This window comes from Heterocephalus glaber, unplaced genomic scaffold, assembly GCF_053883595.1.
Source record: "Heterocephalus glaber isolate CG9 unplaced genomic scaffold, H.glaber_assembly_v1.0 deba00000122, whole genome shotgun sequence".
Lineage (NCBI taxonomy): Eukaryota > Metazoa > Chordata > Mammalia > Rodentia > Bathyergidae > Heterocephalus > Heterocephalus glaber.
Window position 1 is genome coordinate 80,846,149 of NW_028258138.1, and position 22,559 is coordinate 80,868,707.

General features: G+C 47.0%; 1 pseudogene; it reads right to left on the bottom strand.

The window, feature by feature from the left end:
* Positions 1–219: 219 nt before the first annotated feature.
* On the bottom strand, positions 220–12,545 carry LOC101700208 (transmembrane emp24 domain-containing protein 7 pseudogene; annotated as a pseudogene).
* Positions 12,546–22,559: the final 10,014 nt, after the last annotated feature.

A 22,559-nucleotide genomic window follows, 5' to 3' on the forward strand; every position in this document is an offset into this window, starting at 1 on the left:
GCAGTGCAGAACAGGGCTTGGGCTACAGTTAATCACATTTGATTTCCTTAAAAAAATAACTTTATTCACTATACATAAATAAAAGGCAGTTTTCTTCCTCCATAACACATGTAGAGATTAAATCTAAGTTTTAAAAAATATCAACTACAAGAAAAGTATTTTAAATGATTAAAAGGAATCAAAATACCAAAGCTTAGTGTGTGAAGAGTAATTTAAACAACCAAGAAAAAGGCAGATCATTGGTGTTGAATATTTAACATAAAAAGCCCAAAATAAGTCCCATAGTTTTTCCACCTTTACAAATAAAGGTGTCCTTTCCATAGTTCGGGGATATGCATTGTACATCTCTCCCAGCAAGTATACGAGCAAGGCTTTAAATGTTGCCAGTATTAAGTTCTTCAGTGCCTAAAGTTAGAAGACAACAAAATTACAGTGACAATGGTGCATCACTTCTCATAACGCGGTTATGATCCAACACGAGTTGTGGGGGTTCTTTTATCTGAGAAAAAGCTTTTCAGAAGAAATACCTGCCCTGTGCTAGCCACCAGAAGAATGAGGGCTTCTCCTACTGACCAAGAGGCCACTCTTGTATTTAGATCCTCTGCTCGGCCGCGGTCTTGTGCTTCTCTCAATCGTAAATGAGTCTGATAGTCAATGACAGACTTCAGAGCTTCATGAATGGAAACGCAGGCAGATTCCATCTGGGTAAGAGCACTGACTCAGTTCTCACTAGGAAACAAAGGTGGGTCTTCTCCAACTTGAAAATCAAAATATACAGTTTTATGTGTAAAAGCAGAAAATTCATTGCTGAAACAAAATCTGTATGTCCCATTTCTGGAAGCTGTGAAGGTAAAACTATCATACTGTTTCTTCGCCTCTTTGTATACACTTTACCATCAGGATCTTCTAGTCGACAATCTACATCAGTGACCACCAGTAATCACCTGGAACTTGAGGGTGTACTTGGTACCCTGAGTTATGTTCTCGTAGAAGCACTGCTTGGCGTTGTACGGCAGCCCGAAGGTCATTTCGGAGGCACGGCCAGGCGCGGGCAGCAGCAACAGCAGCAGGAGCGCGAGCATCCTGCTGCCCAACGGCCCGCAGCGGCCGACCCCGGGGAGCCCCGCAAAGACGCACACGGCAGAGCCGCCCTGAGCCTCGGGGCTGCGGGGTGACACGGAACCGCGGGATTCCGGGAAGAGGCGCTAAGAAGCAGGGAGTGCCGGCAGAGGAGCGGAGAAAGGCCCAGGTGGCCAGAAGAGGCGGTGGTGCAGGCAGGAAGGGGCGGGGCCTAAGTGGTGGATAATTTTGTTAAAGGATTTTGCATCTGTATTCGTGAGTAGTACTATCATATATATACACGCATATATTGGTAATGCCATTGATAGTAATTAATTAGAGGAATATTGGCCGAAAAAGTGATTTGCAAGATGTACCTTCATTCTCTCTATTTTTTATTATTTTATGTTGGGTAGAACTTACCAACGAAGGAAGGCATCTAGTCTTGTGTTAGACCTTTTTTTTAGTGGCTGTGGAGTTGGGGTTTAAATTTGAATATAATTTCAATAGATATGGGAGAATCCAAACTGTAATTACTTTTGAATCTGTTTTGGTAATTGATGTTTTTCAAGTTCCATTTTGTCTAAGTTATTTAATTGAGTTGTATGAAATCTCGATATTTTAAAATAACATTTTAATAGATGAATATCTATTGATTCTTCTGTTTAACTCCTGATATTGGTAACTTGTTCTTACTCCCTCCACCCCCAAACCTAGCATTTGGTTTAGTTTTATTATTATTATCATTTAATCGCTGTGGTGCTGGGGATTGACCCAGGGCCTGTGGGTGCTGGCAAGCACCCTACCACGGAGCTACATCTATCTCCAGCCCTAATTAATTTATGTCTACTTTTATCTTTCTTATTTCATTGATTTTATTATTTGGTTCATTCCCCTTACTTTGGGTCCAATTTTGCTCTTGTTTTTCCATCTCATTAGGTAAGAGCTTTAAATTTGGGGTATTTTTTCTTTATAATGGCGGTATGAAAAGCCATAGATTTCTTAGTCTAGTTGATTCCCATACATTTTTTTCCCCATTTAGTTTATTGTTACATGTTAGGTGTACAATGCAGTTACATTCATCATTGGGATCTTGTACCTTCACATGATGTATCTTGGTTTTATCCCATACATTTTTGATATCTTGTTTTTCAATTCAATCCAATTCAAAACTACTTTCTGATTTCCCCTTTGAGTTGCTGTTTTACTCATGGGTTGTTTAGAACTGTTAATTTGTAAATGTTTTATTAATTCCCAGATGCTTTTATTTTACTGATTTCTGATTCGATCCCAGTGTGAGCAGGGAATTCCTGCAGCGCTGCCTCAGTCTATGCTTTTCGAGGTGAACTGTCCTGGAGCATGCGCTGTCCTGGGCTGGTGTCCCTCGTGTCTCCCGTCCTGCTGCCTGGACTCTTCTGTAGTTGTCACCCAGGTTGCCCTGGTGTGTACGGCCCATGTTTCAGTTTTTGTCTGCTTTTCTGTTAATTACTAATAATTATGTTCTGTTATCAAGTGCATGTGCGCTTGGGATAGTTTTTCATCGATTGACCCCTTTGTCTTTATAAAATGTGCCACTTCATCCATCCCAATATTTCTTGATCCAAAGTCTACTTTCCCTTGTGTGGCCATTCTAACTTCTTAGAGATAATCTGTAGTGGAACATATTTTTCTATGCTTTTAAATGTTTTGCATCATATATATGTAACTTGGGTTTCTTGTAGACAGTTGTATAATTACGTTATGCTTTTTTGTCTGGTCTGACGACCTCTGTCTTTCAAATGGAGTGGTCAGAATACATATTTTGTGTACACTTATTATATAGTTGGATTTAATTTTTTGCAATTAACACTATTGTATATTGAAGAGTTTTCCACGTGGTGACTTGATATACCTAGTGAAATTACTACACTTAAGCCAGGTCACAGTCAGCATCTCCATTGCTTTTTCTCCAGCAAGAGCTCTAAGATCTCTTGTCTTAGCAGTGCATGGTGTCATTAGCTGTGGCCTCATCCCGTGTGCTAGACCTTGGAGACTTGCTCAGCATGTGTAGCTGGGATGTTTTTGCCCTCTGATCTACCACCCCCTCCTCCCCTGCCCCTCCACTGTGTAAGCACTGTGCTATTCTGTGTCTATAGATTTAACTTGTTCGATTCTACATAGAATGAGATCATGCAGGAGTCTTCTCTGTGTGTGATTGAGTTTAAATCTACTGTACCCTTTGCTTTCTACTTGAGAAACTTGCTCTTTATTCTTCTTTCTTTTCCAGGCTTTTATTTAACCAGGAATTTTTTACTATTCTACTTGATCTCCTATTGAATCATTAACCATATCTCTTGGCTTTAAAAAAAAATTGTTGCCATAGGTTTAGAATATTCATTTTTAGGTTTTCACATTCTGCCCTTAGACCATTAATATTCTATTGTTTGATGTGTAAGTACTTTTCAAGATTATACTTTCTTTTCCACCCTCATCTTTTGTTCTAGTTTCATAAACTCCTAGTGGTACAAACTTCACAATATATTCCTTTAAACAATCAGTTTTCTTCTTAAGAAATTTTAAAAATAGATATTGTGAGTCACATGTAAGTAGCATATTAATCATTCTTAGTTCTGTTCTTTCTTTTTTGTAGATGTAAGTATCCATCTGATGTAACTTTGTTTTTCCTGGAAAATTTTCTTTAATATTTCTTGTAGTGCATTCTGGCAAAAGATTGTTTTAGCTTTTATTTTTCTGAGAAATGTCTTACTTTATCTTATATTGAAAGGATGCTTTTATTGACTACTGTATAGGAATTTAGACATATTTTTCTGTTAGCGCATTAACAATATTTCTTTGTCTCCTTGCTCAAAAAGCTTTTGTTGTAAAACATGGGACATTTCTTATTTTAATCATAGTACGGTCCTTCCATCTACTTTTGTGACTTCTCTTTACCACTGGTTTTTGACAAGTGATTGTGATGTGCTTTGGTATTGTTTCTTTGTTTATCCAGCCTGAGTTTTTTGAACTGCTTAGATCTTTGGATCTATAGTCTTCATGAAATTTGGAGAAAATTGACTACTACATTTTTTGCTCCATTTTTTTGTTTCTGGAGCTCCAGTGACATACAAATCAGAGGGTTTGCTAGGGCCCACCGGTCAACCGGCTGTTATGTTCCCAGTGTTCTTTCTTCCTGTGCCTACTTTTCGATAACTTATATTGCTCAGTTTTCAAATATTCTTGAAACTGACTCTGTAGTTTTCAGTCTGCTGTTTTCCAATGGAGTAAAATTTTCTTTGACTGCTGTGCTTTGAATCTCTGTGAGTTCATTTTGACCCTTTGGTATATCTTGGATCCTTTCTCACTGTGCATTCCTCTAAGTCCTTGGCCATCTTTCTGTCTCATGTCCCCACAGCACTTTCCCCTCTTCTCTCAGTAATCCATGGCACAACCTTCATTATTTCTGTACTTGCTGATCATTAGCACCATGAGGACAGTGACCAAGTCGCTCACCAGCACTCTCAGATTTAGCAGAATGTCCAGTACAGCACAGTCTGGTAAACACGCATCAAAAGAATTAATAAACTAATGACCTTAAGAAGTCCGTTTTCTCTTCCTAAACTCATAGCCTTGCTCATCTGGAAACCTCATGGCACAAAGGGGCCAAACAGGCCCAGGATGAATAAATGATTCATCTGTATGAGTAAGGAGAGTGAAAAATATTTTCTTAACTGGGATGGAAACTGATACTGCAAGGGTACAGGTTAGCAGAGCTGCGAGGGAAAGACAAACTGTGTTAGGTGAGGAAGGAACAGGGCCTGGGGTGGGAAGCACGTAGGGGAGTAGGAGAAAGAGGAAGGAAAACCGAGAAGCTACGCTGGGGCCTGGAGCTCAAGATGGAAACAGGCTGAAGGGCTTTTGTAAGATAAACATCACTGTGTGTCTGAGGTTCTGCATCAGTACACGTTTGCAGTACATAGAGTTGCATTCCCCCTGGGGGCGCCTGCACACACACAGCTCCACTCCTCTTTGCATCCCTTCCCTCCTCTCCACCCATCTCTCGCTGCCCTTCCCATTTGAGAAAGGCCTGTCTCCCTACTGCCTGTTTCGCAGGTTTGCAATGTGATGCGATGGGATGCACAGAGACAGGAAAACGGTTTCTGTAGTGAAGTAGATGAACACATCTCAGTTTTCTCTGTGATGAGAGCAGCTAAAAGCACTCAACAAAACCCCGAATACAGCACACTGTGGTTAGTATCAGCCCCCGTGTTGTACATGAGGTCACTACAGGTGTCCATCTACCTGTCCTCTCTTTGGGGTCCTTTGGCTCTCCTTGCCCATTCTTCTCCGCACCCTGCTGCCTGCATCACCTCCACTTCATTCTGTTTCTTTCTGTGCCTGAGCCCTGTAGAAGACCATATTCCACGTCATGTGAGACCACGCAGCATTTGGTTTCACTCACCACAGTGTTCTTTAGGTCCTTCCATGGCGTTCTAAATGGCAGCGTCTCCTTTTCAAAATGAAATTTCATTAAATGCACATCACGTTTTCTCTATCCATTTATCCTTCAATGTTTCTATATCTTGGTTAGTGCTAATTGGGTACTCTTTCAATAAATGGGAAACCGAATTTCTACACAAAAGAATGAAATTGGACCATTATCTTATAGCACACAGAGAAAGTAACTCAAAATGTATAAAATTTAAGACCTAAAACCACAGAACTTCTAGAAGAGTGCAAGGGAAGAATTTCCTTGATGTTGCCTTGGAAGTGACTTTGTGGCACAAGCTCAGACTACAAAAACAAAAAACAGAAACAGAAGACATCAAAGTAACATGCCACACAATGAAGGAAACAGCACGGCCACAAGGCAACTTGTGGACTGGGAAAAGGTGTGCAGGGTAAGGGCTACTACCCAAAATTTGTGAAATGCTCTTACAGCTCAGTAGCAGAAAGACAGGCTGAATAAGAAATGGACAAAGGGGCACAGGAGGTGAGCCATTCCCAGGACCCAGGATGAAGCTTCCAGGCTGCTGTACCATCCCCCTCAGCGCAAAGGAGATGAGCCGTGTGGCTGCCAGCAACATTCCCCACCCCATCAAAATGAGAGGACATGTAAACAAGTTTCAAAACCAGACTTCCAGATCACTTAAAGCAACCCCAAAGGGAAACGAGATGGAACAGTCTGTTACTCAACCACCTGGACTCCCTGAACTGGCAACAAAAGAGGATCTGGAAAAAATAAAATCAGAAATAATTTCTCAGATAACAGCAGAGATTGTGCTCATAGTTTAAGACATGATTAATAAATCTAGAGAAGTCTCAGATTAAAAAAAATAGAGGAACTGAGGAATATGATGGAATCTCAACATAGGAAACAAATGGAATCCATAAATCATACAAACAGATTTCCAGGAGATTAAAAACTCCATTGCAAGCTTATGCAGCAGAATGAGCCAATGTGAGGACAGAATTTCAGTTAAAGAAGATAAGATTGCAATTAATTAGTGACCAGGAAAAGAAAAATTTCTTTAAAATAGTAAGGGACCATGAGAAATCAATCCAGCAGCTACTAGATAATGCAAAGAAGAATAACATAGACTGATTGGAGTCAATGAAAACAAGAGAGAGTGCAGATGACATAAAAAACTGTTCCCAGAAGTGATGGCAGAAAACTTCCCAAACAGGGGAAAACAACTTGACATACAGATAAATGAGGCATATAGGACTCCAACTAGCCTTGAACAAAAAAATATCTACACATAGGGATATAATTGTTAAGATTCCAGAAACCCAACAGAAGAACAAAATTCTACAAGCAGTTAAAGAAAAGAAACAAATCACCTACAAAGGAAAGCCCATCAGAATCAGAGCATACTTCTCAATGCAAACCCTCAAGGCTAGAAGAGCTTGGAGTGACATATTTCAAGCCCTAAAGGGGAACAGCCTCCAGCCCAGATTGATGTATCCTGCAAAACTATCTTTCAGAATTGATGGTGAAATAAGATACTTTCATGACAAAGAGCAACTTAGGAACTTCATGAATACAAAACCAGCAATCGAAAAAATTGTAGACAATATCCTAGGAAAAGATGAGGATCACAAGCCCAGGAAGCCCAGCAGAATTAATTTGTTGGGTGCAACAAAAAATTAAATGCAAAGGGGGAGAATCCAACAAAAAGAAAAAGTCATGACAAGGATAAGTCAATACGTATTTGTACTGGCTATTTATCATCTTCTTGTGTCTACTTTTTAATTGGGTTGTCTATTAATGAGTTGTAAGAGTTTTTTATATATTCTGGTCTTAGGTTATATGTATTATAAATATGGTCTGTTTAAGGACTACTTTTCATTTTCTTAATGAAGTCATTTAAAGTTCTAAATTTTGATGGAATCTCATTTATTAATTTCTTTTATACATCATGTTTTTTATATCCTAGGAAATTCTTGCCTACCCCAAGTTCATGAACATTTTCCCTTATAATTTCCTATTAAAGTTTTATAGTTTTAGTCTTTCATATTTAGGTTCATAGATCCTTTCAAATTATTTTTATATGTGGAAATAAAGGGTTGAGGTTAATTTTTTACATACAGATACCAGGTGTTCTAGTACCATTGGCTGAAAACACTATCTTTTCCCCTGCTCTTGAATTGAGTTTATGTTCTATAAAATGTTAATGTTAAATAATCTTTCAAAACTCAGTGGACCATACTTGTGTGGTTCTATTTCTAGATTCTCTGTTTTATTCCATTGATGTATATGTCTTTCCTTAAGCTAACACTGCCTTGATTACTGTAGCTTTAGAGGAAGTCTTTAAAATTAGGTAATAAATATCTTCCAACACTGTTTTTTTTTCTTTTTACTTTTCTAGGTCCTTTGTACTCATACATAACTTTTAAATTTCAATATCCAATTCTTCATTTATAGCAAGTATGCATAGACCTGAATTTTTATATATACCTTGTGTTTTCTAATCCTGCTAAATTCAAATACAAGTTCTAGGGTTTCCTAGAGATTTCTTAGTATTTTCTCTGTAGATGATCATTTCATCTACATATAAAGATTTTACTCCTACCTTGCCAATTCTATGCTAATTGTATCTTTTTATTGCCAGACTATTTTGGTTTGGGCCTATGTTTCAAAGTTTAATGGACAGATGAAGAGTAGGCATATCTGCCCTTGTTCCTCACCTTATGGAGAAAGCATTGTATCTTTTCCATTCATATAAGGTGTTTTGTTGGAAGTATGGAGTACATGTCTCTTATCTGTTGAGAAGGTTCTGTTCTACTTCTAGTCTCCTGATAGTTTTTACCATGAACAGCTATAGAATTTAGTCCAATACTTTTTCTGCAACTACTGAGAGGATCATATGGCTTTTTCCTTTCCTCTGTTAAAATGATGACTTTTGAGGGTGGGTCTTCCAATGCTGGACCAACACTGCCATCCCTATAATAAAACCACTTTCTACATACTGTCAGATCTGACTTCTAAAAGTTTGTTTTGTTAAACAAATTTTTATCTATGATCATACATTTTTCTATTATCTTTGTCCAGTTTTAGTATTAGTGCAATGTTGATTTCCTAAAATGAGGGGAGAAGTGTTCCTTCTTTTTTCTGGTTTAATTGTTTGATATAATTTATCAGTTAAAATGTTTATGAGCCTGCTGTTGTCATATAGGTAGGTTTTCAAGCTAGGAATATACTTTCTTTAATAGGTGCTATTCAAATTTTATATTTCCTCCAGAGTTAGTTTCATTAATTTGTCTTCTAAGGTACTTCTTAGAAGTTGTCAAATTTATTTCAAAAAAGATTTTTGTAATATGCTTTCTATATCCTTTTAAATTCTGTAAAATATGTGGTAATGGCCTATAAATTTTGATATTGTAATTTAAAAAATTTATAATTGATATTGTGTAATATGAAGCAAAGGTCTAAAGGAGCAGGGCAAGTGGGAGGGGTAGGGGAAAGGAAAGAAGGGATAAGAAAAAATATGAGAAAAGAAAAAAATGGAAACAAAATCTTTGCAAATAGGGAAGGGTGGAGGGGGTGAAGGGAGGACAGGGAATGGGGAAAAAAATAAGAACCAAGATACTCATGTAATGGTACAAGATCCCAATGATGTATGTAAATATTTTATACCTAAAATGTACCAATAAACTTAATAGAAAAAAAAAAATGGGCAAAGGGGCTGAGGATTTAGCTCAGTGGTTCCACCGCCTGCCTTGCAAGCACAAGGACCTGGGTTCAATTCCTGGTACCAAAACAAAACAAAAACAAGAAAACAAAAAGAAATGGGCAAAGGACCTGAACAGACATTTCTCCAGAGGACAGAAGTGGCCAACAGGTGCACGAAAATGGTTCAACACTACTCATCAGCAGGGAAATGCAAACTAAAACTAAAACCACCATGAGGCTGTTATGTCAGGCCCCTAGGAGGCTGTCATAGAAAAGAAGATATAGCAACTGTTGTTGAAGGTGTGGAGAAAAGAGAACCCTGCTGGTGAGAATGGACTGGGATGGTGTTGTGGACAATGGTACGGAGGGTCCCAAGGAGATTAAATTACCATACGTCCAGGACCCCTCTTCTGGGTACATGCGTATCTAAAGAAAGCGAAGTCCACCTCGTGTGAAGATATCGGCAGCCTGTGCTTCCCAGGGCTCCTTTACCACAGACTAATAGAGATTGCAAAAAGTTCAGCTTGCTTCAACATGAACCGCATGTGCTGTTCGCACAGAAAGGATGTGTCCAGCTGGCAGTGTGTGTTGTGTGTTGTGTGTGTGTGGTGGCTGGGGAGGAAGGGCGAGTGGAGGTGAGTACTGATGGTTAAGCTCTCATGCTGTGCTGCGGGTGGAGTCACCCGGCCTCTGCAGAGCTCAGCCCCTGAGCGGTGTTGGGAGGCAGTGCCTTCCTCTCTGGCTCCACTTCCTGGCCACCATGTCTCGAGCAGCTCTCCTCCACCACTCCCTCCCACCACCCTTCCTGCCTTGGAGCCACTCCCCTATGGACTGAAACCAAGAGCCAAAATAAACCCCTTCTTTAAGCTGTGGTGTCTAGTGACGGGAAAGTGGCAGACAGTTTCTGCGTCCCACGTCTAGAAAGAGCACTGGGACTGAGATCACAGCCATGGGACAGCAAGGTAAGCCATGCACAGAGCAGGTTCAGAAGGGCTCTGAGTCCAGAGAAGAACTCGAGCTTCCCTGCCCTGCTGGGAGTGTGTGGAAACACTGAGGAGGCTGTGATAGAAGAGAGCTAAGTCAGACACATGCAGCCAGAAAAGGACTGGGCCCTCAAGGAAGTTAGCACACAAAAGCAAAGGTGTCAGAATTGCTGCTGGAGGAGAAGCTGAAGAGAGCCAAGGCTCAGGGGAGATGCAGTAGCCAGGCCTGTGGATAAACGGCACCTGAGGCTAGACTAGGATCAGCACCACCTGGCTTGGCGGCCCAGCTGGACCTTAGATGCACAGGTAGTGACCAAACACCTGGCCCCGCCCCCCCAAGAATGCCTTTGTTCTTCTCAGGGACCCTGCTGTGTGACTCATTTCCCTGCTGCATCAGTGTTAGCTGCTTGGCTACACTTGTCACCCTATAGTAGGCTGACTGCAGTCTGGCCCATGCACCACGCTGTCCCTTTGCTAAATAAATGACCTCTGGCAAAGGGCCTTGGTGGCCACCCCCCCGGGACCCCTTCTGAAAACCCAGGAGCTATTCTCCTCCTTATTTCCAGTAGAACTCTCACTTCCTCCTTTGGTTCGAAACTTCACTCCTTGATGTTGTGAGACCATGCACTTGGCACATTTCACATCTCACAGGTTGGGACTTGTGTTTCTCCTAAATCAGTGAGACTGCCTACTAATGCAGAAATAAGAGCTCAGAGCAGACTTATCTAGATCGAAAGGGACCTGTAAGCCCAGGAACATCTGAGTTTAAAATAATAACAGCTATTATTGAGAGCTGGCTGCACACCAGGTTATTGCTTTACAAGCATGTCATCATTTACACCTATTAAAACCCCATGAGGAAAATGATCTTACAACCCAGATACAATGTTAGCAAAGAGCTAACGGTTAGAGAGTGCCATTTATTCAAGATTTGTAATTTGTTACGATGATACCAGCAGTGGAAGCTCTGGCAGGCAGCTCAAGGACAAGAGGTCACACTGTCAGAAGAAAGGGTTCTGCATCAAACTCTAATTCTATTCCTCTCTTTCTCCCCCCCGCACCCCCTCGGTGTGTTACAGGGCACTGAAGCCAGGACCTTCACACGGAGCTACGTCCCTCACCCTTTATATTTTATTCGGACATAGGATCTCAAATAAGTTGCTAAATTGGACTGGAGCCTCCTGCCCCAGCCTCCCAGAGTGCTGGGAGCACAGGCATGCACCCCCACATCCGGCACCCAGGGGTCAATTCCCTGGAAGGTGGTGAGCTGGTGGTTTTAGAAATATCCACAGGGGAGTCCTAAGAAAGCACTGTGTTAGGTGTACCTGCTGTGCCCAAACAAAGCTGCCCTCATGAGGCTAATGCAGAAGCCAGGTGCACAGGCACCAGGGCCAGAGAGCTCTGGACTCCACCTCAGCCCGGCCTTGATGGGTCGGTAGCCTTGTCCTCCTCTCCAACTTCTAAACTTCCATCTTCTCATCTGTAAAATCCAGGGAATCAACACCAGTGCTGGCTGCTCTTGAGAAGAGTGAGCCAGTGGTGCAGTCAGCCCTCCATACCCTACAGTTCTGTCTCTGACCGTACCCCGGGTACAATGGGCTGGGCCAGGACGCACCGCTTCCCAGGGCCTGCCATGAGTTGGGCGCCCTTTTGCCACCACATTCGCTCTCTGATTTGACATTCAGAGCGGGAGCCACATTTTCCAGGGGAGGTGCAGTGACTCATGCAAAATGATTCAGTTATGTGGGGCTGGCTGTTTGCCAGGTTTCAGGTGAGCAAACAAGGGCAAAGAGAGCACTTCTGAGGTGTACTTGGCCAGAAGCTTTGTCACCCAAAGCCGGAGCTGTTCTGTGGCTCCCTGCTGGTTTCGCCAGGCTGTGTCCCCGTTGGGGAGCAGTGGTGAGTGGAAAGGCTGGTATGGTGGGCGCCTGCAGGGGACTTGCATGGGTGGCAGCCTGTGTCTGAGGAGCAAGGCTCAGCGTGACATCCCGGGGAGCCGGGTGCTCCTCAGGATACGAGTCTGCCCCCAGGGGACACGGCTGCTCCACTGAGGGTCAGGTCAGGGCTTTGTTAGCCGCCTCTCTCTCTGGCCCAGAGCTGCTCCAGCAGGGGCTGCGGCTCCTCTGTCAGCCTGGCCCCCGCCCCGTGCTCACGGCTCTCCGTGCCATCCCCGTGTCAGCATCCTGCATCCTGCAGGGAGGGGTGTGGTGTGGAGTGCAGGACGGCGACCAAGCTGCCCTCACCCACTCTCTGTCCACGGCCAGGGTCTGGTCCCAGTGCAGAGTGGGCATCCCTGGGTCAGAACAGGAACGGAGGTTGCCACCCGTCCCCGTCCAGTGCCTGGGACCCATGGCCCATTGGGTCTGGTCCTCACCACGGCCTGTGACAAAGCCAGTGGACTTCGGTCACAGTGACATGGGGGACACGGAGCTGTGGCCGGTCCCTGCCGTCACACCGGCTCCCGTGACATTGTAAACATGGAGAAGCAAGCTGAGTTTAAATTAAACTGATGACCCAGGCTCCGCACTGTCCAAAGGGCCCCACAGTCTACACCTGCGTTTCTGGGGCTGCTGTCCTTCCTGAAGCCCGGGGTGTTCCTGTGAGTTTGTGGGACGAGAGCTGGCGATAGGCCGTGTCTCTCCAGGCCTTTGAACTGCTGTGGGAGAAAAGCCTCCCTGAAAGCCATCAGCTCGTTGGAGGAGGTGACCCTTCCAGGAGCCACCCTCTGTCCTTGAGGCCGGGGTGGGGACAAGATCGTACATTTATCATTTGTATTTTCTCCCCGAAGCCGGGATAGTTTCTCTGGTTTGGTCTGTTCTCTCTTCCACAACAGGGTGATTGACACGCTTGCTTTTAGGTATGAATTTCTGCAGTTTTTCGTTTGTGAGGGAAATTGGATTTGTTCAGAATAGCAGGGCATCTGGCCGATGAGCAGCGTCCTGCAGGCTTCACCTGCTCCGTGGAACCAGAACTCTGAGTCACCACAGAGCTGCCTCTTCCCTCCCTGCGTGGCTAGCTGGGCACGTCCAAGCCTCTGGCCTTGGTCTGTGTCCTTGGAAACTAGACAGCCCAGCCCCGCCTGGCCCCAGAGCAGCAGGTCCCACAGCAGTCCTCCCTGGGGGTCCACCCGCTGTCAGCTGGGCCCCGAGTGCATCCTGCCCTTGGGAGCTGCACAGGGGCTCAAAGAATGAATGAGGTGAGGACTTGAAGACCTTTGAGAAGCACAATGCATGAGGCAGATGATGGGTACAGTTGTCATCTAAGTACTCACACTATTTTTTCTTGTCTTTCTAAGTAGCTAGCTGCTTCCGTAGCAGACTCTTCCTAAGAAGACTTGGTCTAAGAAATGAATTTCTCCTCTTTTGGAAGGGACAGGATTGGCCAAAGGCTGCATCCCCTGTAGTCTATCAGACCCTGAATTCTTATTGTACAGAGGATGCAGAATGGACAGAAGTGAGCCCCACCGTTCGCTCACTGGGTGGTGTGTTCCGTGGCTGGGGTCTGAGACACATCCAGCAGGGTGTGCGGGCTTCCGAAAGGGACACGGTTCTGGGGTTCAGGGGAGGCCCAGGGACGTGTGTGGGTAAAGCTAGGGGCAAATGACAATCAGGGCGGAAGGAGCCGCCCAGGGGCCAAGCTGGCCAAGGTGTGCAGAATCACAGGTCTGTGGGGCTGGGTGGATCCGGTCAGTGGACAAAGAGGGGTTGCTGTCTTGCACCTGCAGAGGACCCCGGCATGCTGGGAAGGAGGGGCAGTGTGGCTAATACTTGAAGAAACCCTCGGAGTCTGTGTTTTGGGGGTGAACCTTCCCAATGTCTAAGTGTTGGGGAATGTGCAGTGAGTGGCAGCGGGCTGTGGACTACCGCTTTGAGATCTCGGCTCTAAACCAACCCCATTGGTTTCATTCACTGACCAATCAGATGCCTGCGGAGTGATGGAACTGTCCGGATCAAGGTGGGCAGGAGGAGTTGGGCCAGGTCTGTGGGAGGTGCGCACAGAAATAAGGGTGGCTCAAGATGTGGTGGGCTGGCTGGGTGTGTCCAGCAGAGCGGTGGAGCCAATGTGCACATCACCTGTCCTCACCACATCTGAGTTAGCTTTCCACAGGATTCCTGTCCGGTGCCTCCTCAGTGTGTGAAAATGCACCAGGCCACCTTCCGAGAAGGACCCGCTTCTCAGGCAGGACTGTTGTTAACTCTCCTGCTTGGGAAGAGAGAGTTTTGTTGATGGAAAAGCAAGAGAGAAGAGGGAACCCCGAGCACCAAGTCCCCCACACCTGGGAAAGAACCGCAGTAGAGCCTCGGGCTTTGTGTTGTCTTGGCACCGAAGTTTAGCCCTCTGTCCCCAGAGTGGCTTGGGCACCTCAGTCCCCTCACTTGGGCAGTCCCGCTGTCGCTCATGCTCACCCATTCCTGGTGACCCTCCCGCAGGGACCCCAGCACAATCAGTCTGGCCCATACCTCTGCCACCAGTAGCTCCGTGGACTTGTGTCTGTGGGCCCTGAGCCCTGGGGGAACCCAATGGGGTGGTGCCTGGGACCCCAGACAGGCTTGGGCCAGTAGCCGGCCCCCTCCCTGCCTCCTGGTGGCCAGCGCGAGTGTCCCGGGCAGCCGCCCCTCCCCTGGCCCGGCTGGCATCCTGCCCTCCTCCCTGGGTCTGAGTAATAAACTGCCCCTCACTGGCGTGTCTGTGAGCTGCCCCTCTGTACCCTAACTGACCACACCCTGGCACTCATGTCCCTCCTGGCATCAGAGAGAGTCCAGGGCATCTGCTGCGTGGACCAGGCACTCGTGGCAGGGCTCCTGGGCTGAGAGAGTGCTCGCAGCAGCAGCTCAGGGTTCAGGTTTATCGGAGGGTGGGCACTTTGTGATGAGTAAGTGGGTTTGGGGTTGCAGCTTGCGCTCGGTCTCCGAAAGGTTCGCCATCTCTGGTCTAGGGCGTGTTCAGTCTGCTGTCCAACGCAGCAGGCGAGGCCCCCGTGTTTCCCGATGAAAATCTGCACAATGTCAGACCCTGTTTTCTTCTCCGGACGCACAGAGCAGGAGCTCCCGCTGCGTCTCAGGGTTTCCGCAGATGCCGAGTCCCCAGGGTTTGACGTTCCATGGAAACTGTCAGCAGGGGCCACCGACGGAGGCGGGGTCCTGTCAGACGCCGGGCACCGCTGTGGGAAGAGGGCGCTGGGCCCTGCGCCCTGTGCTGCTGCTCCCACGTGTGTATAGTCCGCCCGGTGTGAAGGCTCCCCGGGGCGCCCGACTCCCCACCCTGCACCCCGCACCCCTGCGCAGCTCCCATCCCCAGGTGTTTCTTGTTCCTGGGCTCTGTCCCTTCTCTCCCGACACCAGAAGAACCCGAGTGTCCTGGGCAGATACAGCTGGTCCTGTCCTGTTCACTGACGTGTTCTCTTATCAGCGATCCTGGTAAATGTTAAGCACCCAAAATACTTGTTAGAAAATTAACAGCTTAGGCCCACTGGCATTTTTTAATAGAACATTCGATAGACAGAAGTTTCATGTTAGGTTGTAATTATTTCCTGTTATTAAAAAGCTATTGGGAAGTAGCTCTAAAGCTAGTTCAGTAAAGCTGCGAATGCTGACCAAGTTCCCATCAATGCTTTACCAACGTCCTGTGTCTCACACACGCGCCACGCAGGGCCAAGCCCACACGGGTGGCACCCTGTGCCCTGACCACAGACGCCCTTCCAGTTTTGCAGATTTCTCACTAACGTCCTGGCCTGGCTCGGGAGCCAACACAGAACCCCACGTGGCACTTAGGGGAGGGTCCCCTCCATTTCCCAGAATCCTCCTCCTCCTTCCCTCCCCCTGAGCCACCTGAAAAGTGCAACTCAGTTGTTTTGGAGACTGTGCCCCGCTGGGTTTTCCGGGGTCTTCTCTTGAGTAGACCGAGGCTGCGCACTGCTGACAGAAAGGCCAGGGCGTGGTGGTGTGGCCTTCCTAGGTGGCCCTGGGAGGTGAGTGCTGGAGGCTATCCTCTCTGTGACACCAGCTCTGGCCACTGTGAGGGACACCTCTCATTGCTGCTTGTGACGTCGACTGCTCCGGAGTCTCTGAGGGGATCCGCACCCTGTGCTGGGGCTGCTCCCTCTGCCACCCTGTGCTGTCTGCAGCGGTCCCCGCTGTGGGGCTGCCTCACGGCGATGTCCCTGGCCATCGCCCCATCTCCAAGCCCTCCTCATGGGCTCCCCCCCACTTACATATTGGCTTGTTTATGGCAGTGTGGGTTATTTTCTTCTGTAGGCTGTAACCCAAAATCAGTACTTACTTTTTTGCTCAAATTGTCCCCAAAATTGCCAAAAGGAGCTCCTTGGAGTTGGATCCTGTTTCCTACAAAAATGGCCCATCAGTTTTTGAGAACTTCTTTACTTTCTTGCACTACCAGATATATCAGGATTGTTTTCTATTTCTCAGCCTTGCACATGGGTTCAGCTATTTTCCCAAGGACTTCTGATGGCTTTTAATGGAAAAAGGTGTTTATAACCCAGTATCTGGACTACAGATTTACTCAATGCTTTTGAGGTATCTTTGTTTTTAGGCCAGATCAGCAGGCATAGCTAGGAAATGCATGTATGGATAACAACACATGCGTGCACATACGTGATATTTGTGTGTCTATACATGAGTGGTTAGTGGTTTTTATTGGGTGTATTAAATTCAGTCTCTATAAAATGCTGGACTCACTGCAAAAACAGGCTGATTTCTTTCCATTTGCTCAGCTCTAGTTTTGTGCATGTAATGCGTGTTTTGCAGTTGCCCCGCACAGACCCTGTGTGCTTGTTGCGTGTGCTCGTGTAGTCCTTGTCTCGCCCCTGCTGGCCCTCGTGCGTGGATGTGAGCTTACCATGCTAGCGGTCCTCTGCGTCCCCACAGGCTTCTCCCTGCTCTCAGGGTGAGGTGGGAGGCAGTGGAGACTCAGGAACTGTGAGTGGGACTTGGGGTCTTTTCTCCTTCTGTTTGTTCATTTTGGCGTTCAGTCTTGAATTTACACTGACAGTGCCTTTCTCGTAGATTTGTTTTCCCTTTCCCGGGCTTCTGCAATGTTTTCAGGAGGAAATGCTGAGAAACAGGAACAAGGTGGCTACCACTGTCTCCAGCAATTGGGAAGCCCTAGGTTGAATTTGTAAATTTACATTTTGATTGACACATCGTGATTGTTTACATTTCTAGGGTAGGAGGAATGTTTTGATTCATGCATACAGTGCGGAATGATTCAATCGAGCTTGTCAATACACCCGTCATCTCCCTTGCTGTGAGATGTAATGGTGAGGGCTCTGGATTTGCTCATAGTTATTCTGAAATGGGCTGCACATTCTTACAGACCCGGTGGGGCAGTGGATCCAAAGGCGCCTCTTCCTGCCTGTCTGAAAGTTCACACCCTTGGGTCAAGGGCTCCCCACCCTGCCTGCAGCCCTGAGTTGCAGGGGTCTGCACCCTGCCACTGAGCCCAGTTGCTGTCCCTCCCAAGCGTGGACAAGATCACGCGGCCGTTGCCTTTCCGTGCCTGGTATATTCCACTCAGCACAACGGATGGGGACCTGAGGTCAGCACCAGTGATTGGCCCCTCGAGGGGACAGTGCTCTGTCTCTGCGCACTGTCCTGCCTTTAGGCAGTCGTGCCCTGTCACACTTGCCTGGTTCCGTGTCATGGCTCTTGTATGCAGTGCCGCAGTGAACACACGCCTCTGACACGCTGGGCTCTGTGCTGCGATGTGCACCAGCCAGCGATGGGCCATGTGGAGGTTCGGAGCTGGCTCTGTGTGTCACTTCCTGCCCTTTGCAGACTGGCTGCCCTGATGCACACTCTTGTTTCCCGGGGTCCCTGTGGCCTGTTTGGGGGTCACATCCCCCCAAACTGCTGGCCAGTCCAAGCCGTAGGTTTCTCCTACTTTCTTTCCATGTGTTCACAGATTCAGGTCTTACGTTTAACGGTGCAAGCAGTTTTGATCTGGCTACTGAATCTGACGTGAGAGAGGAGCCCAGCCACGCGAGGCATGCGGCATCCGTTTTTCCCAGCACTGTTCATTGAAGAGCCCGTCTTTCCCCATTGTGTGTTTTCTGTGCCTTTGCCGGAAATCACTTCACCATGAATTCGCTGGTTGATTTCTGGGCTTGTTCTGCTGTTCTGCGGATTAATGTGCCCTTTAAAAGCTAGTACCATGTTGTTTTGATTACAGTTTCATTATATTTTGAAAGCACAGTGTGTGGTACTGTCAAATTTGTTAATTTTGCTTTTTTTTTTTTTTTGCTACTTGTGGCCTTTTGTGGTTCCATAGAGATTTAAGAGATATGTTTTTTCTGTTTCTGTGAAAAATGACATCAGAATTTTGATATGGATTGCATTGAATCTGTAGGTTGCTCTCACAGTATGAAGAAATTCAGATTAACTCTTCCAGTTGTGAATCTAGGATCTTTCCACTTGTGTTGTCTGTGATTTCTCCCGTCAGTGTTGCAGAAATTTTAGTACACAGTTTTTCTTACCTTTTTCTTGGTATAAATTTGTCCCTAAGTATTTAACTTTCTGTTACTCTACATACGCTATGAATTTCCTGATTTCCTTTTCAGATAGCTCCTAATTAGTATGCGGAAATGCTGCTCACTTCTGAGTTCGGAACTTCATGGAACTCATGTATCATTCTAACAGTGCTTTGGTGGGGTCTTCAGGTGTTCTCTTGGATGCCTCAGCAAATGGAGACGATGCCGCCCCTTCCTTTAGGTGGATGCCTTTTCGCTCTCTCGCCTTGCTGGTCTGGTAGGAACTTCAGTCCATAGGATGCATCTCCTGGCCCTGGTCTGAGAGGGAAGCTCTCTCCTCCACCTCTGAGCCCGCCACCATGGGAGGGTGGTGAATTTAGTCGGATGCTTCCTGCGGGTGTGTGAGACAACCGACTGGTCTTACCTACATCTTGTGGTGTGGTGCCTGAACCTTCAAGTCTGTCTGGGGAGCAGTCCTTGTATCCCAGGGGCAAATCCCACCTGACGGCAGTGAGTGATTCCTTCAGTGTGCTGTCAGCTCTGTTTGCAAGCATCTCCCTGTGGATTTTGCATCCGAGTTCACCAGGGAGTTGGGCTGCAGCTTTGTTCTTGTAGGTCCTTTTCTGGCTTTGGTGTCAGGGTGACGCTGGCCTCACAGAAGGGCTTTTAAAGAGTTCCCCCACTCAGGTTTTTGGGAGAGGTTGACGAGAGTTGGTAGCAGTGCTTTTTAAATGACTGCTGTAGTTCAGCAGTGAAGCTTTTTGGTCCTGGTCTTTTCTTTAATGGTAGGCATTTTATTACCTGTCAGTTTTCCTATTTTTTAAAAAATAGAAATTCAGCCATTGAAGGTTGTGTCTAGAAATTTGTCCACTTTTTCCTGGGTTATCCAGGGTGTAGCGTATGATTGTTCCTTTGTATTTCTGTGTTATTATCTGTAATGTTCTCTTTCATTTCTGATCTTATTTACCTGGAGTTCTAGAATTTTTAATTTAAAAAGTTTTGAATATTAGACTTTGCAAGATCGTGTAACTTGGATTTTTTCCTGTGTCTCCTTTTTTACTTTCTGTCCCCTGATGTAGGTGGAGTAAAATAAAAATATAATTTAGATTGGGAAAAAAAGCTTAAAATTTAGAGGCGGACTAGGCCGGAGAACAAGAGAATAGGTGACAGAGCTGCGGGAGGAGCAGTTTGGATAAGACAGCGAACACCGTGAAAGTGAAACTGGGTCAGGAGCAGCAGGCTCAGGTGAGGCCGACCAGAGAGCTCGGGAGAGGGGCCTGCGGGGCTGAGTGCCCACTGGCCTGGGCTGCCAGGCCCTGCTGACCCAGGGCGTTCCTCTGCTCCATGAGGCCGAGCCCTTCCCAGCCGCCCTTCCCCTGTGAGTCTGCAGCCCTTGCAGGTCTGGGAGCGCCCCCCTGCTGTGACCGCTGTCTGTCCATCTGTCCCCTCTTCCACCTGTCTGTAGCTATGCCGCATTTTCTCCTGACTTGCATGCTCCAAGCACCGTTCTTGTGTGCTGCCCATGCATTGTCTCACCTGCTTTAAATTGTTAATAACGCACGGGTTTCTTATAAGCTCTTTGAGTAGCCGCCAGGCTCTGTGACGAGTATAAACAGGTACTGTGCTTTTTACCCTCACGTTTAGTGTAAAATACCGACGGGGCTGGGTGCTGCTCAGTGGTACAGCCTTGCCTGGCCTGTGGGCGGCTCTGGGTTCCATCCCCAGCACCCAAAAACCCAGAATGCAAAGCTGGGTGTGGTGCCGCACACCTGTAATCCCAGCACTCAGGAGGCTGAGGCAGGAGGATTGCTGTGAGTTCAAGGCCAGCCTGGACTACATAGTGAGCTTCTGTCTCAAAAAACCAAAAGAGAAAAAACAAAACAAAACCAAAACTCACAAACAAAAAGCCAAGCAACCAAATAAAAAAGCCCCCAGAATACATCAGGAAGTGCTGAAAAGATCCCACGTCTTTCCCCGGCCACATTTACTGCATGTCCAGGCTGGGAGGTGGAGGGGAGGAGGTGCGTCCCCCATCGCCGCCCCAGGTAGTCCTGGTGAACAGAAGGGATTTCATGAGATCAAGTGCTGGTAGCCTTTGCGGGCCTTAGACGTGCAGGCTTTCTGTGGGGCGGAGCGCGTGACAGGCCCCTCTCGCCCATGGACCAGCCTGGGCGCGTGGGGCCGCGTGCACTGTGCCGAGCTCTGCTGCCCCGTGGGCTCAGCATGGAGCGGGTCCGTGCAGTGGGCCTGCATCCGCACAGCGAGGCCACGCGCTCACTTGCCCGGTCCCACACTGCAGCGAGGCCTGCCCATGCTGTCCCGCGCTGCGCTCGCTCAGAGGAGGCTCGGCCCCAGCCGCCTCCTTCCCACTGCCCTCGCTCAGATGGCAGCTCTTGGCACTGTGGCCTGGAGGGCAATTGTGGACCCGAACTCGGCCGCTGACGCTTGCCAGAGGGAGGCTCAGGCGCGCCACCGCCTCCAGCTGCACCGGTCGGGTCCCGAGGTGGCCGCTGGAGCCCGGAGACTGGCACCGAGGCCCTGCGCCGGGGGTCCTGAGCTGTGAGCGGTCATCACTTTCGATCGAGCTCAGAGGGTCACTTCCGGGTTAAGCCCTCCGCGCGGACACCTGCTTCCTGCCAGCGCTGTCTTTGACTGCATGTTTCAATTTTCTCCATCTGCCTGATTGATTCCACATGGTCTCTTCTCCAGTTTCCAGTCTCCGCCCCTACTCTCAGACCCCGTCTCCTGCTTCCCCTTGTGTGAACTTCTCGCCTGGGACTGGAGCCTGGTCCTCTCCTCCCCTGGCCCGTGCTACAGAGGCTGCCTCCTCCCGGCTTCTGTTTCCATGCCTTCCTGTAAATGATGATAAATGACAGATTCTTTGACTCTGCTCAGTTGCTGGCTGCCTGTCCCGTGGCTGCTCTCCTTGTGAATTAATGTAGACTGCACACCTCTCTACCATGTGCACAAGTGTCCCCAAGCCACTGCCTGTGGGACCGAGCAGCGTCCCTGCCCACTGCTCCTTCAGGGTTCGTGGTGCTAAAGCTGCTTAAACTGTGTGAAGTGTTAAGCTTTCTAAGACAGCTGGCTTAACCCCAAGTAGATTTTAGCCCCCTGCGTTTCTTTCTTGTTTGAAGGTGTGAGCAGTGTGTGTTTAGGCATGGGTGGCTGTGTGAGTTGTAAGTTACTGCTATCAGGCATGTATTACAAATATGAGGCTTTAGTTAGAAGAGAGATTCTTCTCCTCTCTTAGACCTCCGTAGCTTTGACAGGGTGTATATAGTGACAAGGACCTAGTGTCTGCCACTGGGTGGTGATAATCATGTTTCAGAAGAATTGAATTACACCTGTGGGATGAAATCGCTACAAACAATCCAATGTAAATCATGTAAGAAAGCAATATTGCTAGGGACTGAGACTCATATCCTCAGGTTTCTTTCCTAGAAAATGGTTAGAATCTATTGTCTGAAGTCCTTTCCGACGACAATCTTTTCATCAGGCACTTTGGCACCAAGGGCTTTAAATTAATATATCGGACCCCTTGCCTGTAGAGATGATTCCTGGTTCATGGTGGGCAGTTTGAGTGATGGCTGAAACATGAAGCATCTTTCTGTGCATGATTAATTCTACCCATCTGTGCAAATAGGGACATTAGCAACGTGTAATCAGAAGAGCAGGCAGCGAAGGGAACTGTTCCTCCCTGCTGACCAGCAGAACAGTGCGATCCTAACTCAGAGGGCCACCTTGAGCCTAACTCTTGGTGCAAGAACTGTTCATACATTTTATACCACGTGCAGCTGGCTGTCTCCACCCCATTCTCTATCTAAAGACAGAGGTTTGCACTTTGAATTTAGCACATCTGCCTTGACAGTGTTTCATG